This window comes from Talpa occidentalis, unplaced genomic scaffold (genome assembly GCF_014898055.3).
Source record: "Talpa occidentalis isolate TD23 unplaced genomic scaffold, MPIMG_talOcc4v2.1 talOcc4.5, whole genome shotgun sequence".
NCBI classification, from domain to species: Eukaryota; Metazoa; Chordata; class Mammalia; order Eulipotyphla; family Talpidae; genus Talpa; species Talpa occidentalis.
Genome location: NW_023604861.1, coordinates 41,974,194 through 41,992,129, shown reverse-complemented (window position 1 = coordinate 41,992,129; position 17,936 = coordinate 41,974,194). Strand labels below are relative to the sequence as shown.

Sequence of the window (17,936 nt, the reverse complement as noted above, 5' to 3'; positions counted from 1 at the left end):
ATTGGGGCCTCCCTGGCGGCGCAGTGGGTTGAGTGCAGCGCTATGAAGCTGTCCGCAGCCTCTGCAGCAAGGGTTCGATTCCCAGTCCGCCAGGGAGATTCCCACATGGCGAGGCAGAACTCTCCTGTCTCGTCTGCTGCTCCCCTCAGCAGTGCCTTTGGTCCATCTGCCTGTTCTGCTTCCTGCTCTGTCTCTGGTGATTTCTCTCACCCTCCCACGCCTCTGATCTGTACCCCAGTTCTTGCATAAATAAATAAATCTTTAACAAAAAATTCTGTATATTATATGAAATGTCCTCCGAAGGGCAAATATATACAGATAGAAGTAGATTAGTGTGTGTAGGGTTGGGAGTGGGGATGATGACTGTAAATGGGCATGAGGTTTCTTTCTATGGTGATGGAAATGTTCTAAAATTGGATTGTGGTGATGGTTATACAACTCTACATTATAGTTCATTGAGTTCTACACTTAAAACAGATGAATTTTATGGCATACAAATATCTCAGATGTTTAAAAATATCCAGATTAAATTACTTTAGCTAGATGAAACACACAATATCAATTTGTAGCAACAGCTATGGTATGAGGGAGTCTATTATAATTCTTGCAAAATAACCAATAGCATCTTGCTGTTCTCTCTTTAGATTTTTCTTATTTTCATCAAGAAAAGCATCATTAGTACAGAATTTGGGTGGGGGGACATTTAGATGTAGAGGAACATCTGATTTATGGACTAATTCTCTAAAATGAACTTTTATAAATTTAAAGTACTGGGCCTCCCCGGTGGCGCAGCGGTTGAGCGCTGGATTGCGAAGTTGCCCGCGGCCTCTGCGGCGCCGGTTCGATCCCCGGCTGCTCCCCGGCCACGGGAGGCGGGTCCCACATGGCGCGCAGACCTCTCCTGCCGCCCGCTGCTCCCCTCGGCAGTGTACTTCGGTCCTTCTGCCTGCTCTGCTCCCCGCTCTGGCCTGGTGAAGTCTCTCACCCTCCCGCGCTTCTGACTGTGCCCAGTGCTTGTATAAACAAAACAAACAAACAAACTAGAAAACAAATAAATAAAGCATGCCTCTATAAAAAAAAAAAAAAAAAAATTAAAAATTATAAATTTAAAGTACTTACAAGCTAGCAGAATCAAGCTAGTAGAGGATCAAGCAAGTAGAAGATCACAGAAGACTAATTAATTAATTGATTAAGCTCCTTTGTAGTTGCAATTTAAAATTTCCATTATTTCAGCAAATGATTATGTAATGCTTATTACGGCCAGTTTTAGAGGTAACGGCCAATATATAATGGTCTGTATGGAGATGATAGTAAAGGTAAATATTTTAAAATGCTCTCTGGAGTCAGGTTTATGTGCTTAATATGCTTTCTAAGCATATACTTAAAAAAAAAACACAACCAACAGATAATACCTAAGTAAATTTATTCTCATTCCATGAATCATGATAGTTAATGCAATATGAATTAGTGAGGTCTCACTGTGCTCTAAAAAGTGTTAATGAGGTTTTGTTTGGTAAATCTAAATTGACTCTGTAAAACATTAATTAAAGGATTTTTGATCAGAATTAGAAAATCACATGCTAATGCAACTGTGGGACTCAGTTCTGAAGTATGTGATTACTAGATACTTCTTGCAAGTCTTCTTGGATCCGCCCTTTACCCGACCACTGACTGATTCCACACGGGCCTGAGCGGCTTAGCTAATAAGCATGATGGGACAGTGCTGGCCCACGCATTGGTGTGGAGCACCATCAGAATGGCCTCTGCATTCATCTATGTGCAAAAAATTGGGAGGTAGTGGATTTAATTCTCATAAGAATCCTCCTTGAGCAGTGGGAATGGAAACCTGTAGATAGTGTATCTTTAAGCACCTGGAAAGCATCTTTTAAGCTCTTCAGTGATAGCCAACTCAATGCATTGGTTTTCCTCCATTCCCTCTTCCACCTCCCCTGCTGACATACCTTTTTTCTGACTCCAGTTTTTCAAATAAACTATCTGCATGTAAGCCACATCTGTTATTTTGGAGGAAATCAGACTAAGACATATGGGATATTTGAAATAGGCAATATATAGTACTTGTTCGTGTTGAACAATTGATAATGTAAAAATTGGTTTGTATTTTTCACTTGAATTATATCATTCAAGTAGTAGGAAGTTTATAGAAATAAACCCCTGATGTTATAGGAAATAAGTCTCTACTGTACATTGGATGTCAGCATGTTCATAGTATAGTTCTGACTATACCTGTCAGTCAATCCACTTAACAGTATATCAGGCTCACTGTTATTAGAAAATCAGCTTAGGCCATAAAAGAAGACACAAATGATAAATTATGTTCAGGAGTCTGAACTTCCTTATGCTTGAAGAAGGTGTGTTTGGCCTCCAAAATTAAGTCAATAAAAATTGGGCAGACAAAGGTGGGCCCTTTAAATGTACTTACTTTTACAAACACAATTCCCAGTTATTCTTCAGTCAACCACAGAAAAGTGAAAGTTTGGCATTAGTTTTATTGTATATTTTTTAGTAAGATATAATTGACAGATAACATTAGTTTCAGGTGCAGAACATAATGATTCAATATTTCTGTACAATCATGCATTGCTTAACAACAGGAATACATGCTGAGAAATGTGTTGTTAGGCAATTTCATTACACAAAAGTAGCCTAATATACACTGAGGCTGTAGAGAGGGACCATCACCATGTATGTGGTCCTGCTTTCATTGATGAAATGTCATTTTTTCACACATGACTGTGCATTGTGAAATGATCATCACAATGAGTCTAGATAACATCCAGCACCACTAAGTTACAGTTTTTTTTCTTATGATGTGATCTTTTAAGATTAACTCTCTTAGCAACTTAAGAATATACAATATGGTATTATAACTAAAGTCACCATGTTCACATTATATCCCATGATTTATTTTATAACTGAAACTTGGTACCTTTTAACCACCTTCCCATTTTGACCCGCCCCCTAACCTTTGCTTTGACAGCCACCAATTTGTTCTCTGTATCTATGAGTTATTTTGGTTTTGTTTTGTTTTTTTCAGATTCCACTTATAAGTGAGATCATGTGGTATTTGTCTCTCTCTATTTCACTTAGCTTTCCTTCATGGTCCATTCATATTGTTGCTAATGGCAAGTATTCATTTTTTTATGGAAGAATAATATTTCATTGTGTATACATATAAAGTGTAGTGTATAATGTATATTCTATAGATCTCTATTTCTGTTTATATCTCCATCTCTCTATATATCTCGCATTTTATTTCTCCAATCATCTGTTGATGGACACTTAGGTTCCTTCCATGTCTTGGCTATTATAAATAATGCTGCAATGAAAATGAGGGTACATATATCTTTTGAGTTAGTGTTTTTCTTTCTTCAAATAAGCACCCAGAAATGGATTTGCTGGACCATATGGTAGTCCTATTTTTTTATTTCTTGAGGAGCTCCATACTGTCTTCTATAATAGCTGCACCAATTTATATTCCTACCTTACAAGGGTTTATTTCTCTCCATATCCTTCAATACTTGTTAATTCTTGGTTTTTTTTTTTTGATGCTAGCCATTCTAACAGGCATGAGGTGATATCTCGTTGTGGTTTTGATTTGCATTTCCTTGATGATTAGTGATGCTGAGCATTTTGCCAAGTATCAGTAGATCATCTGTATTTCTATTCAGATTCTCTGCCCATTTTAAAATCAGATTGTTTTGCTAACACATTGTATTATAACAGGGTAATCCCCAGGGAAAGGGGAGATTCCTGGTTCCCTGCCCCCACCCTAAGGAAGGGTGGAGCTGGGCAGGGAAATAAAGCTAGAAAAGACTGGGAGAAGGAGGGAGAATGGGGAGAAGGAAGAAGACTAGAGAAGAAGAAGAAGAAGCAGAGAGAGATGTAGAAAGAAGACTGGAGGAGGCACATGGAACAGAGACACGTGAAGAAGCTGTGGTTGCTTCTTGGTCTTGGATTTGTACCAGGGACTTGGGGGACTTAGAGGGAGACACTTGAAAGAGACAGAGATATGGGTGAGAGACCTGTGGGGAGGCTGACAATGGCAGCCTTTATCTTGACTTGCATTTTGCTCTTTTTCTTCCAGACTTGGCTGAGCTTTTTTGACCCTTTCTTATGTGTCCCCCCACTTTGGGTTGATCCTGTTTGGCTGGTCATTTACCCACAGGGGATGGGTGGTTAACTTTGGGTGTTTCATGGGGAAACTATTTTTTTTTTTCTTTTCTCTTTATGGCACACTAATTGTATTGAAGTTCTTTTCCATTCAAAGTCTAACCCACTAAGGGTATGTTTTTATTGCAGTGGACGGCAAGAAGCCATATAAAGTGTGCAGGTTTGGGGGCTCCAGGGAACCTCTCACCCTGCCTAACAGTAGGAGTTCTTTGTATTTTGGATATTAACTTCTTGTTAGATAGATGATTTGCAAATATTTTCACCTTTTTGGTAGACTGTCTTCATTCTGATGATTTCCTTTGTTGTGTAGAATCTTTTTAGTTTAACATAGTCTCACTAGTTTATTCTTGCTTTTGTTGTCTTTGCTTTTGTTGTCAAATCCAAATTCATCACCAAGACCTATGTCAAGGAACTTACTACCTAAGTTTTCTTCCAGTTTTATGGTTTCAGGTCTTACATTCAGGTCTTAAATTCATTTTGTGTTAATTTTTGTGTATGTTGTAAAATAGTGGTCCAATCTTATTCTTTTGCATGTGGTTATCCAGTTTTCCCAGCACAGTTTATTGAAGATACTATCCTTTCCTTAGTGTGTATTCTTGATACCTTTGTCATAAATCAATAGACCATATATGTATAGGTTTATTTTTGAACTCTCTATTCCCTTAAGCTATGTGTCTTTTAATGTTAATACCATACTGCTTTGATTACTAAAGCTTTGTAATAGAGCTTGACATCAGGGTTGTGAAGCATCCAGTTTTGGTCTTCTTTCTCAAGATTGCATTGGTTATTTGGGGGTCTTTGGTTTTCCATACCTATTTTAAGATTGTTTGTTCTATTTCTGTGAAAAATGCCTTTGGAATTTTGATAGGGATTTCTCTGAATCTGTAGATTGCTTTGAGTAGCATGGATATTTTAATAACATTAATTCTCCCAACCTATGAGCATGTAATATCTTTCCATTTATTTGTGTTTTCTTTCTTTCTCCAATAGTTTTCAGCGTATTTGCATTCCTGGGCATTTTATTCATTGTGATGCAGTTATAACTGTTCGTTTTAAACATTATGCCCAAGCAGCATTTGAAGAATCCTGGATATTACCTCCATAGCCTAAATACTCGCTCCACCACTGATCCTATTGCCCTGACATTAAAATTTATTCTTTGATGACTCAATTATTTTACTTTTCTGCTAATTGTATAAATATAATATAGTCTGAAATGCATGCTAGTAATCATTTCAGAATACTCTGTTATAATATATTTAGGCACAAGCTGAGTTTTCTATTCCACATTAAAAATGAGCTACAATTTAGACAAGTCCTTAATAAATATTTGTGGGCAGAGCAATCTCATTGAAACAACAGCAACAAATTCTTCATTATCTTTGCTATCAGAAGAAAGCAATTATAGAATTCTCCCAAAATAGTGGATAAAATATAATAGAATTTGAATTTAATTTAATAGCTCTCCCCCTCCATGTATTTGCCTGCCTGAACTTTGTTTTCAGTCCAGACCAAATTTTAAGTGATTTCACATCCCTTGCGTGGGGATGGGGAACTAACTGGTGTTGACTGAGAAGTTCAAGATGGCCTGAAAATGCCAACTGCCTATGGGAAATTTGCATACAGATAATGAGGTGGTTATACCTGAAATGCTGATCAAAATGCATTCCATCTGTGCAATAGATCTCAGGCTCTGCTTTTCTGCCCTTGGGATTGCCATAGCTAGGTAAATATAATGGGGAGTCTTTCTTGAAAAGGATAAGGATAATGCTCCTAGTTTCCTTATTGAAAATGAAACTTAAACTTACGTTTTAAATTTTTCATTTTAGTGTTTTAGGTAAAAGTGCTAATTTATTTCTATTATTTATTTTTATACTTAAAACTTACTTTCTAGCTTTTCTCCTTATGGAATCTTGTATTTACTATGTAATAGGCTGCCACTGAATAAATTGGTGAATGTTAAACAAACATATGACATAGGGACATAATTTTATTCTATACATGGTTGTTTGGATATTACCTCCATAGCCTACATTGTTTAGAATGTATCAGGGAACAGGTAGACTCAGAGTTCTTTTGTGTATTGTTGTTATCTCTGCTTTCTGCTAAGTTTAGTCTATTTTCTTGGTCTTAGTAATATTGTCAGAGCTAGTTATACCAGGGACATAGAAACTTTTCTCCTCCTGTCTGCCATTAAAAAACAAACAAAAGCCAAAAGCCAACAACAAAAAATTTAGATGACCAACAAAAGTCATACGTATTCAGAATCAATTATCTCACTAACGAGCCATAACTGTAGTTTTTAACATCTGTATCAGGAATACCATTTGCTTATTCCCCAGCAGATGTATGCATCCATGAGGCATTATGGTTTCTAAACAATATTGCAGTTATTTCTCTTCTCTAATTTCCAAAGATCCATATCGTGCCTGTATGTAACTGGTGAATTAGAAGATGTATGCAATGACTTGGATGTTTCTGGTCATCTTTTTTTTTTTAAAAAGATTTATTTATTTATTTATTTATACAAACGCTGGGTACAGTAGTCAGAGGCATGGGAGGGTGAGAGAATTCACCAGAGCCAGAGCGGGGAACAGAACAGGCAGACTGACGAAATACACTGCTGAGGGGAGCAGCGGGCGCGGCAGGAGAGGTCTGTACGCCATGTGGGACCCTTGCCTGGCAGCCGGGTATCGAACCGGCGCTGCAGAGGGTATGGGGCAGCTTCACAGCCCAGCGCTCAACTGCTGCACCACCAGGGGAGGCCCTGTTTCTGGTCACCTTTAACCAGGAGGAAAAATGTCTTTGGCGAATCTTGAACCGAACTTTCTCCTGCAGCTTTCCATATTTCCTTTGTTTACAGTGAGGTTATGTGAATTCGCCTTTGAACTGGGGGTTAGGGGCTAGAGAAGGTCGTTTCCTGTTGTGTCCTTGCTGATAATGTACAAATAAAAACACACTGCACAGGCAATTTTGTGCTCCAAAGAACAGGCAGTAGCTATTCAATTAATGACATTGAAGTTGAATTAACTCTATCTTTCCTGTTTGTGGTTCTTCTAAAGAGAACAATATCCCACATTTCCCACCTTCTAGTGCTTACTAAAATAGCAGTCCATAAATTATATTATTTACTTTTGATTAATTCTACTTAAAGTAACTCTTTAGGGAAAAAGTGTAACTTAATGAGATGAAAATATTTGCATTATAATTTGATGAAAGCAGCTATGGTTAATATGTATTTGTGAAATGGTGAACATTATTTTGTTTTTAATTAGCTGATGCCCTTTTATTCATTTATATCCTCTATGCTTTTTGTCTCAGTGATAATCATGAAATACAACTCATCGTGTACTTAGGACTCCGGAATAGCAAATAGTGTTATTAGATGACTATTGCTGTACAGTTATCACAAATAAGAAAATAAAATATTCCTATTTCATGGTTTCATCACAGTGAAGACAGTTGTAATTTCAATTTCTGAGGTATAGTGAGTGAAATGGGAGAGAAAGAAGGGATAGGATGGAGCAGTAGATGGGAAGGAATGAGAAAGACGGGGAATGATGTCTGTTATAAAATTTATTTAGAATTTGACTTGTAGATCAAAGTTGAAAATATGTTAAGGTTCAAGTTTTAAATGACTCATCTTGTACAACTCATAATAAGATGAAGTTAATATCTTATTAGAACAGAATCATTGGAAGGAGTGCCAAAGACTATTATTTTTGGACATCTTAATAATGCAGGGCTGGGTGGAACTGGTGATTTGCTTCCTCTGAAGATTCTACAGATGTGAGAGGCTCTGGGACCAAAATCTCTGTTCTTCTAAAAAAGTCTTCCTTTCAGTCAGTTACTATTATTTACTGGAAATAGCCGTTAGCTACAGAATCATTGTCATTGAAAAAGAATTTGTATACTGTGCTAAATACTATGTTCTTTATTAAAAAATATCTATAATAATCAGCAAGGTAGATTCTTTATTTAGTTTTTATTCTAAGGTGGTTTTTATTGTGCTGACAATTGTAGGGAGGAAAGTAATTTTCCTTCTATCTTTCTGAGTTCTTAGCTGAGACCCCTTGTAATGAAAGACAGATTAACAAGAGAACAAACAGAAATTTATTAACATATATATCTCATGTAAACATAGGAGGTACCTAGGAAAAATGAGTAACTCTCCTAAGTGGCTTAGAATTCAGCATTAAGTACCATCTTAATAGGGAAAGCAGACAGGGAGAATATAGGCCTTCCGAGCAAATAAATGATTTTTTAGGAAAAATGAAGAATAGACAGAAGGTATGATAGTTTGTGACAAAGTTTGTCTGAGTGTGGTGTCGACTTTTAGCCGCCTCTCCTGTGGCAAAAGTCAATCTTCCCTGCCTGATGGAACTCCGTGGGAAGGGATTTATGACAATTGTGTTCCATTTTTGGAGGATTTATCTTCAGGAAGGTAAGGAGAACTCAGAGAAAGTGTCTCCCTGAATTTCCTGTTTCCGCCATTCATAATAATATATCAAAGCAGCATATTTTGGGGTGGCAGGTCCTGTGCATTTATACTCCACAGTCATAAACAAAAGGGAAAAAAAATGTTTCATGTGGGAAGAAATGCAAAATAATAGCAGAATCCTCATTTAACATGAATACTTAAAAATGGAAGTTCTGACAATAAATAGCTAGTACATATTTCACATTAACTAAGTCAAACTTTTACAGATGAATCATTTTACTCAAATTACTCCTTTCCCTGTAGCTCTAGGACTAGTCATGCCAAGTATGTTTCTTAGGAAATTGTTCTGGAGCTCATTCTGACTGGAAGGAGCACATGAATGCTCTTAAGCCAGGATGTAAGGAATACATTTCCAGAATCCACGAAAGCTAAGGATTCAGTTCTAATTAGTATTTAACATAATACACTGTCCCTCAATAAATGCAAAACTATCAGAAAAGGAGATATAGTGTCAACTTGTATCATCTTACCATTTTTATTGCACTCTATTTCTTACTGACAAAATAAAATGCTTTGGGCATAATGTTCCATGAAAACAAGTAGTCAGCAAGTTGTTTTATGTTTAAGTTGGGCAAAGAGAATTTTACAGAGATCAGGTAAAGAACAAAGAAGGAAATTTAATGCTATTGAATGCCCTTGACTAAAATTTTAATAATTAACCTGATTTTTTAATGTCATTGTCTGGGAACTTAGCATTCTTCAAAAACATTTTGTTTGAAGTCTAGTAGTAAAGTTCATGTGATAAATTATGTGGACATTATTATTATATACTGTGGGATCTAAGAAATTTTTTACAAATATTTACTAGGTTGTTGCCAGTAGTTTAACAGAATAAAGAAATCTTACTAGTCAAAATGCTTTTCATCAACGTATTCCTTTCAAAACTCTATCAAATAATTTGGGGTCAACATTGGGGTAACAGAATATTATCACATTGTTTTCAAAAGAAGTATTGATATAGATGTAATTTAACAACCATTTTTGCATGTCTGTCATGACTCAAATAAAGAGCGTATTTAGAAACTTCCAAGTTAGGCTACTGAGTTGGCATCATGTGGTCTCATTCCTGTCTATAAATAACTGGGGTAAGTAGCACCTGGGTCTTCTCTTCCAGTTTTTGATGGAAAGCTTTGTTTGGCATCTTTGCAATTAACCTTATATTTAACTCAGTGAAAAGGCTGAGTCAGATATAGAATCTTCTAGAGTTTGACAAGTGTGAATTACTGTATGCAATAAAACAAATCAATTTTCTTAGGCTTTTCCTCTTAAATCCCATCTAAAGTTTTTCTCTGAAAAATCAACATTGTGTCTTTATTCATTTAATTTTATTATTAATATGATATATGAAAACAGTATTGTTGTTTTTAACATTCTGCAACCATAATGCTAAGATTTTATCTTGTGCTTCTGACTCCAATTTAGCTTGATTGCATTTTAGATTTTCTCTTAAAAAGGTACTATAATCAGAAAAGATTTTGGTCTTTAATACTACTGTTTTCTTGTTTTTTTTTTCTTCTTCAATGAAATTAATTGAATTGTCAATTTAAGTAGAAGTTACTAAAAACTATTTTATCAATTTTCTTCTCCTAAAAGATAAGTCAGCACAGAGGGAGAAGATAAATGACTAAAGGAAAATTCCATACTAAGTACTGGCTTGAATAGACATTCTGTTTCCTTTGAGCTTTGAGACTTCAGATAAACCTAAGTGTTCATGAACCTAATCTTAAAATACAAAGAAATACTGGTTCCTATGATTTGTTGTACTTCTTGACCTGGTTTTTGTTCATGTATAGTAGAAGAGGGGGAGGTATTATTAAGATTATAACACAAGCAAACTTGATACATGTGTTTATTTCTACACCTTTTAAGTATTCAAAAAGATGTACAAATACAAATTGGTTCTTTGAACATACTGGAAAGATTAGGTCATTATTGTGTATTCTAGTGACTCTTATGGTCAATAAATACTAATTGCTAAAGATGGGAAAACATTTATCTTGCTCTATGTAGATAGTACTCCTCAATTATGTGTGATTAATCTTTTCCCAAGCATTTGACACCTGTTTTTGATTAGTGAGGGATCATCCAACTTATCAAATTACTATTCTGTTCACTTATGTCTAACTCTCCCATGGCCACAGTAAAGTCTCTAAAAAGCACATTCTTTCTTAGAATGTCTCTATATCAGGAGAGTATCAGGAGAAAATGGTGTTTGGAGATTCTTTGGAGATGTCTAATTAGAAAAATTACTTGAGTATTCTGTAGAAATGTAACTTGGGAGCTTGAGTTGGCAGGAGCTTGATTTAACAGTATTGGAGGCAGCTGTGAAGGGGTGGTTAGCCTGCAAGGATTTACATCTTAGCCCCACTACTTGCCCAATTGCAAGACCTCAGCCTCTCTGCACCTCACTTTCCTTATTTGTAAAAAGGGTAAGTATTGTTCCTGCCTTATACAGTTGGGAGGATGAAGTGAGATAAAACACTTAAAGCATTCAAACAATGTGTATATAGAGTAGGTATTAAATAAATATAAGCCATAATCTGGAGCAACGTGGAGGTCTGTTTGATTATAGACTTAAAAAATCAAAGATAACAAATTATTTCTTCAATGTTACTTCACAGTTCTGTAGAAGTTAGAAATGATTTTTCTAAGTTGTGAGAAAATTCTCCAAATTAGCACATTCATAACTCAGAAAACACTGACTGTAGAAGAATCTGTAACATTTACATCAGTCCAAAGAGGGAAAACATCTTTTATTCCCTTCATGTAGAAGAAATTCTGTATGCAATTAGTTTGTGTGCAGCATATCTTCCTTGGCATTCAAAAGCATTAAAAGAACACTCATTAATTTCCAAGAGAGTTTTAAAAAATACTAGTCCCTAGAGTTTTAACTGCTTTTTCAGAAAAATTCCTCAACACAGCAGAGAATTTGGAATTAAGAGTACTTGAACATTCAGATTTGGGACTTTGGGCAAGTTTTTTTTTTTTTATAATAAATTTTATTTTTATATTCCCCATACAATTTCAACCCCCCCATTTTGACCTCAATCCCTCCCCTCCCTCCACCCACCCCCCCAAAAGTGTCTCTGGTTCATAGATTTTTGTTGATTTTGATTTTCACTTTCTTATAGTTATTCGTTTTCCTGGTCCCTTATTTAAGTTTTCTAGATTCCTGCTATGAGTGAGACCATCCGGTATTTTTCTTTTTCTTTCTGGCTTATTTCGCTGAGCATGATCCCTTCCAGTGCCATCCATGTTGCTGCAAATTGCATGTGTTTATCTTTCTTGAATGCTGAGTAATATTCCATGGTATATATGTACCACATCTTCTTGATCCAGTCATCTATTTTTGGGCATTTGGGCTGTTTCCAAAGCTTAGCTATTGTAAATAGTGCTGCTATAAACATAGGGGTGCAGGTGTTCTTTGGAATTGATGTTTCTGTGTCCTTTGGGTAAATACCTAGGAGTGGAATTGCTGGATCATATGGAAGCTCTATGTTTAGTAGGTCCAGAAATCTCCACACAGCTCTCCATAGTGGTTGGACCAGTTTGCACTCCCACCAACAGTGCAGAAGAGTTCCTTTTTCTCCACACCCTCGCCAACATTTGTTGTTGCTAGTTTTTTTAACATGTGCCATTCTCACTGGTGTGAGATGGTATCTCATGGTAGTTTTGATTTGCATTTCCCTAATTACAAGTGATGTTGAACATTTTTTCATATGCCTGTTGGCCATTTGCATTTCCTCTTCAGAGAAGTTTCTTTTTAGCTCTTCTGCCCATTTTTTGACTGGATTATTTTCTTTGATGTTGTTGAGTCTCATCAGCTCTTTGCAGATTTTTGTGATCAATCCTTTATCATTAGTGTTGTGTGCAAAAATGTTCTCCCAGTTGGTGGGGTTTCTCTTTGTTTTTGTTATTGTCTCTTTTGCTGTGCAGAAGCTCTTTAATTTGATGTAGTCCCAGCTGTTTATCTTTGCCTTCACTATCACTGCTTTGGGTGATGTGTCTGTAAAGATGTCTTTGATGTGCAAATCACGTAGTGTTTTGCCTATATTTCCTTCTATGTATTTTATGGTTTCAGGTTTTATGTCTAGTTCTTTAATCCATTTTGAGTTGGTTTTTGTGTATGGTGTGAGGTAGTAGTCAAGCTTCATTCTTTTGCATGTAGCGGCCCAGTTTTCTTTGGGCAAGTTTTTTAACCTCTTATGATCACTTTTTAAATGAGAACAATTCTTCTCTCAAAGAGCAGAATTAATGAGTGAGTATGTATCAGAGGCATTGATGATTGTTTAGCTGAACAGAAATATATTAACAATTTAACAATTGCCGCAAAAATTAATCAGTTATAAGACTAACTGTACTCATTGAAATCTGAAGTTTCAAAATAAGCATTTTTTTGCTATTTACAAAAGTCTAGCAGCATATATACTATTCTGGTCTCATTTAAAAAAATTTCTGGAGAGCAAATTGATTTGTAAACATGCCACAATATCCTCACATGTTTCTTTCTTTTTATTAAAGATTTTATTTATTTATGCATACAAGAGCTGGCGTGCAGGCTAGAGGTATGTGTGTGCGTGGGCGGGGGGCAGTGAGAGGATTCACCAGAGACAGAGTGGGGAGCAGAACAGGCTGATCTACTGAAATACACTGCTGAGAGGAGCAGCAGGCTAGAAAGGAGAGGTCTGCTGAGCTATGTGGGTTAGCTCCCTGGCCAGGAATGGAGCTCTGCTGCAGTGGCTGCTGATAGCTTCATAGTGAAGCGAGACTTAATCCCTTGCGCCACCAGGGAGGCCCCACATATTTCTTTATATCTTAAAAATATGTGATTTTTCTCATGTTTATAACTTGTTTGAAAACTTGACTTTCTAGATAACATTTAAAAGTTTTATAAATAATATTATTTGACTGAAGCATTGGCTAGCCAGAATAGTTACTGGAGTTGAATAGTGCCATATTTTCTGTATATATTTCTGTTTAATATCTATCTTTACTACTCATAGCCATTCTGAGTTAAGTGGATATTACTTTTGGAGAATTACTTAGTTTTAAACTACTACACATTTCTCACAAGTAGGTAAACTGTGTTATAATGTTAGCAAATTTCCCTTTTCTTGATAGAAAAACCACTAAGCACAGCTAAATGCAGATGGTGGTTTGCAGTGTTGACAATGACTGAAATTAAGTGAATACTGCACTATAGACTAATCTCTTGGTCAATAGAGAATAATTCAGAGATATACCTTGAGTATAAACAGGTGAAATTCAGTCTTTCACAAGGCAAAGGATAATTCTAAGTACTTGTTTCAAAGGATTAAAGACTTCATTACACATAGTAGCAGGCATTTACAATTAATGTAAAAAAAATTCCAGACTTTTAAAATTAAAAGGTAGTAACACAATAACTACACCCAGCTGTTTAGTGCTTCTGCTTGTTTTAATGTGCTTGTGATAATGTCTTGCTGGTCATACTGTTATAGGGCAGCCCCTATATTGAACGGGTTGCCTGGCTGTGGGTCCTCACCCGCGTGCTTACAAGGGACTTATTAATACTCCACTACAGGCACACACAAAAGGTTAATAAAAAGTTTATTTACAAGGGAAAAGGAAATAAGGAAAATGTACAACTCAGGGAGAAAATAGGGAAATAAAGTCTTTAATGCGTCCTACCCGTTCCGCCGACCTGGAAACCCAAAAAGCACTCTCCGACCTGGCCTGACGCTGCGAGCTGGCGGAGAGTCAAAATGGGAGACCCCTCCAAAGCCCACATGTCTGTCTTTATACCAACCTGGCTGCTTAACCCCACCCTCAGGTCCCAGCCACCTTCCCTTTGGTGGTGATGGGATTTGGAATTCCCAGTGGCTTTGGCCTGGGGTGGGGGTGGAGTCCACAAAGCCTGTATGGAATTAGCTTTAGGACATCCTTTCCCCCCTAACAATATGTTGGCAACTTGGAGACATGAGACTTTTTTCAAACTCAGGTTTCCCTAATTGCAGAACTGTCCTTTATATTTTACTGGGATTTGGAGCCTAAACAGGAACTGAAAGTGATAGGGCAGACACAAGTTAAATACATTTGAAAAGACAATATTATGTTAGCCTGGAAAAGTTAAAAATAAAACAAAAACAAAAACTTTCTTTTAAGAGAAATAATATACCCACCCTCCAACATCAGCACGACCCGAAGGCTTAGAATGCTGGTTATTAGAACAAGTGTCTGCTTTAAAGGGCTACCTTAAGGCTTTGTCAATTTTGGGTAAGATTTTAAAGTATTAACTGTGTTTCTTCTCTTTCTAACCATATCTGTGCAATCATAGAAGGCATTTAGGTAGCCTGCGGGGTACTGTGCTGTTGTTTTGGGTAATTTAAAACTTTGACCTAAGGCAACATTTTGAGAGCTCAAACGCATTTTCTTTCACACGTAGTCCAAAGAAAAGGCATTCTGCCTATCTACATTCCACTGCAGTTTCAATCTTTAGGATAGTTTCTATTTTCCATTCAAAAACCGTTGGAAAAGCATGTCAAATTTGCATTTTTAACAATGGAGGGCAGCCATTTGCAACAAAAGCTGTTGGGACATTACAAAAGAAATTATTATTTTTGTGAAATACACAAATTACCGGTTATTTAAAAATACAATCATTCATACATTAATTCTTGACTGAATGTTGTAAAACAAGGATGATCTTATTGAATGTATTTGATTTTTATTACCATATCACTTTCAAAATTTGAGTACCTATTCTACCTAGCTACTTAAAATAACAGATGTCCTGCCTTTTAGGTTTACTGGGGAATACCAGAGAAAAAGCAATGTCATAGCTTTGGTACAGAATATACAAGGGAAGTTGAGGATGCATTTCTATTCAATGATATAAGAATGGTGACATCCAAACTTTTAAAGGGGTCGAATGATGGAAAGTTTAGCGAATAAGTTAGGATCCTTTAGTTGAATCGACAGCTTGATATCTATCCAAACTACGAGCCTTTGTGCTTTAACAAACTCCTGAAAGAGGATTGTGGATCTTTAAGTCTGATATTTCATAAGCAGGGAAGCCAGGATGAACGTTTAGTGCAATAACCTCAGGTTAAAAAAAAAAAAATTCTCTATGGGATTTCCCATATTGCCTTGTTTTAACTCCCGGGCTACAAGCGTAGTCAATAATGCTTAGTTATCAACAGAATGAATGACCTGACTAGCAATGGCAGGATAGCAACTTCCACTAGAGTGCTTTCAATCAAACCCAACATTGCTTCTGCAGAACTATGCTCAGCCTCACACCGTTTTTCCCTGGAATTGCAGATGACCTTTTTCTTTTCTAACCCTAAAAGGTAGTCCTCCTGTATCAATGCAGTTGCGTTGCCACCATGACTAGGCCATCTCGGCAAGCCTCTGGGGGCAACAGCCCGGACAACGGAAGGCTAAAACATCCGTGGTGGGGATGAGCGCCACCTGTTGAGGTCGGTCAGTTGTCGGGTCGGGCTGCAGCGGGTCTCCGGGTGAGGAGGAGCACCCCCCTCCCGAGGGTGCACCCGGGAGGAGCTGGGCTGCTAACTGCAAACAGCTGCAATCTCGGCCGGCGGGCTCGCCCCTGCCCGCCCAAGGGTGGGGGGCTCTCAAGGCCAGCGCCGCCGCGGTGCACAAAAGGCAGCACCCATCGCGAGGAGTCGCCCGCGCCCGCGGAGCCGGCCACGCCCGGCGCCGGGGCATCCTCGGCGGGGGCGCGGGCGGCGCGGGCCGGGGGCGAGCCCAGGTGCGGCGAGCAGCAGGGCCCCGCCACGCGCCGAGGAGAAAGCCTGACTCATGTCGTGGCGGCGGCGGGCCCCTGGGAACTGAAACTCGTGATGCTGTTGCTGCGGAGAGAAGCCTCATTACCCATTCCGCAGGCGGGGGACGCCACCCCGCGCGCGCACCCCGAGCCCCGGGCTCCCGCAGCCTCCGCGGGCCCCCCCGCCGCGCCCCCTCCCCGGCCGCGGGCCCGCGCCCGCGCGCGCCGGCCGCTAGTGAGAGCAGAGCGGACACGCCTAACCTGCGCGCCCCCGCGCCCGCCCCACCCCCACGCGGGCCGGCGCTCACTGGCCGACCCGGATTCGCTCCCTCCGCCGAAATGTCCCCCCTCCCCATCCCCATCCCGGCGTCGGCGTCGGCGCGTCCGCCAGCCTTCGGCAATTTCCGGCGGGAGACCCGGCGCTCGGGAAGACCCGAAGACCCGCCGCCGCCGCCTCTGCCGGACCCGGCTTTATGTCTGCGGCACTGGGGCGCATGCGCAGACGCCATCTTCCCTCCTCCTGCGCCTGCCCCCTCCCCCCGCCACCGCCGCCGCCTCCTCTCGCCGGCCGTCGCCCCTCCTCCTCCTGCGCTCGGGCGCTGGTCCCTCCTCCCCCGATGCCGCGAGAGACGGGGGGATACGGCGGAGCCGGAGAGGAGCACTAGTAACAACCACCACAGCCCCCTCCCCTCGCCGCCGCCCTCCCGCGGCACCCACCCACTCACCCGCCCCGTTTGCCGACACCGACCAACCCCACCTTTCGTTCCTTTGAACGGCGTCGGCTGCAGTCGCCGCCGCACCAGCCCGTCCGGCCACCAACGCCGACGAGGAAGGAGCCGTCGCCGCCCGCAGCCCTCGCGCCCGGCCGCGGGCGCCGCGGGGTGAGGACCGGCCGGCTGCGGAGCCCGAGGACGGGAGCGGCTCGCACCCCGCCGCGCTAGCGCACGTCCCGCCGCCCTGCGGGGAGGCTCGGGCGCCGGCCCTTCCTCCCCGCGGACGCGAGCCGAGCCGCGGCGCCCGCCCCGAGGGAGGAAAATGCTCGGGCTCCATGGCTGCCAGTGATGGAGCGGTCCCTGGGCTCCCGCCGCCGCCGCCGCCGCCGCGCCCCGGCCGTGCCCCGCGAGGACCCGGCGTCTCTGCGCGCCCGCCCGCGCCCCGTTGCTGGGCTCACCGTACCGGGCGCCCCGCCGCCGCCCCGCTCCCAGCCGCGCCGCCCCGGCCCCAGCCGCGGCCAGCGTTTCCTCACGGAGCAGCCGCCGCGAGCCCAGGGGGTTTGAAAGGGTCCGCGGGGCGCGGGGGGAGGGCCGAGCGCGGCCAGCGGGGCCGGGAGGGGAGGTTGGAGCGACTCTGAGCTCGGGGCTCGGCGGCGGCGGCGCCGGGGTGGCCGGGAGGGCGACGCTCGCTCCGCGCCGCCTCGGTGCAGCGCGGCCGGGAGGGCTTGCAGCGGCCGCCGCCGCGGCGGGAGGAGGGGCTGAG

General features: G+C 40.7%; 1 long non-coding RNA gene across 2 annotated transcripts in view; it reads right to left on the bottom strand.

Moving 5' to 3' along the window:
- Nucleotides 1-17,293, bottom strand: part of LOC129146899 (uncharacterized) — a 56,207-nt gene extending 38,914 nt beyond the window's left edge. For both annotated transcript variants that reach the window (XR_008554259.1, XR_008554260.1), the window contains exon 1: nucleotides 17,218-17,293. This is a non-coding gene — a long non-coding RNA (uncharacterized LOC129146899). The remainder of the gene's footprint in view (nucleotides 1-17,217) is intronic.
- Nucleotides 17,294-17,936: the final 643 nt, after the last annotated feature.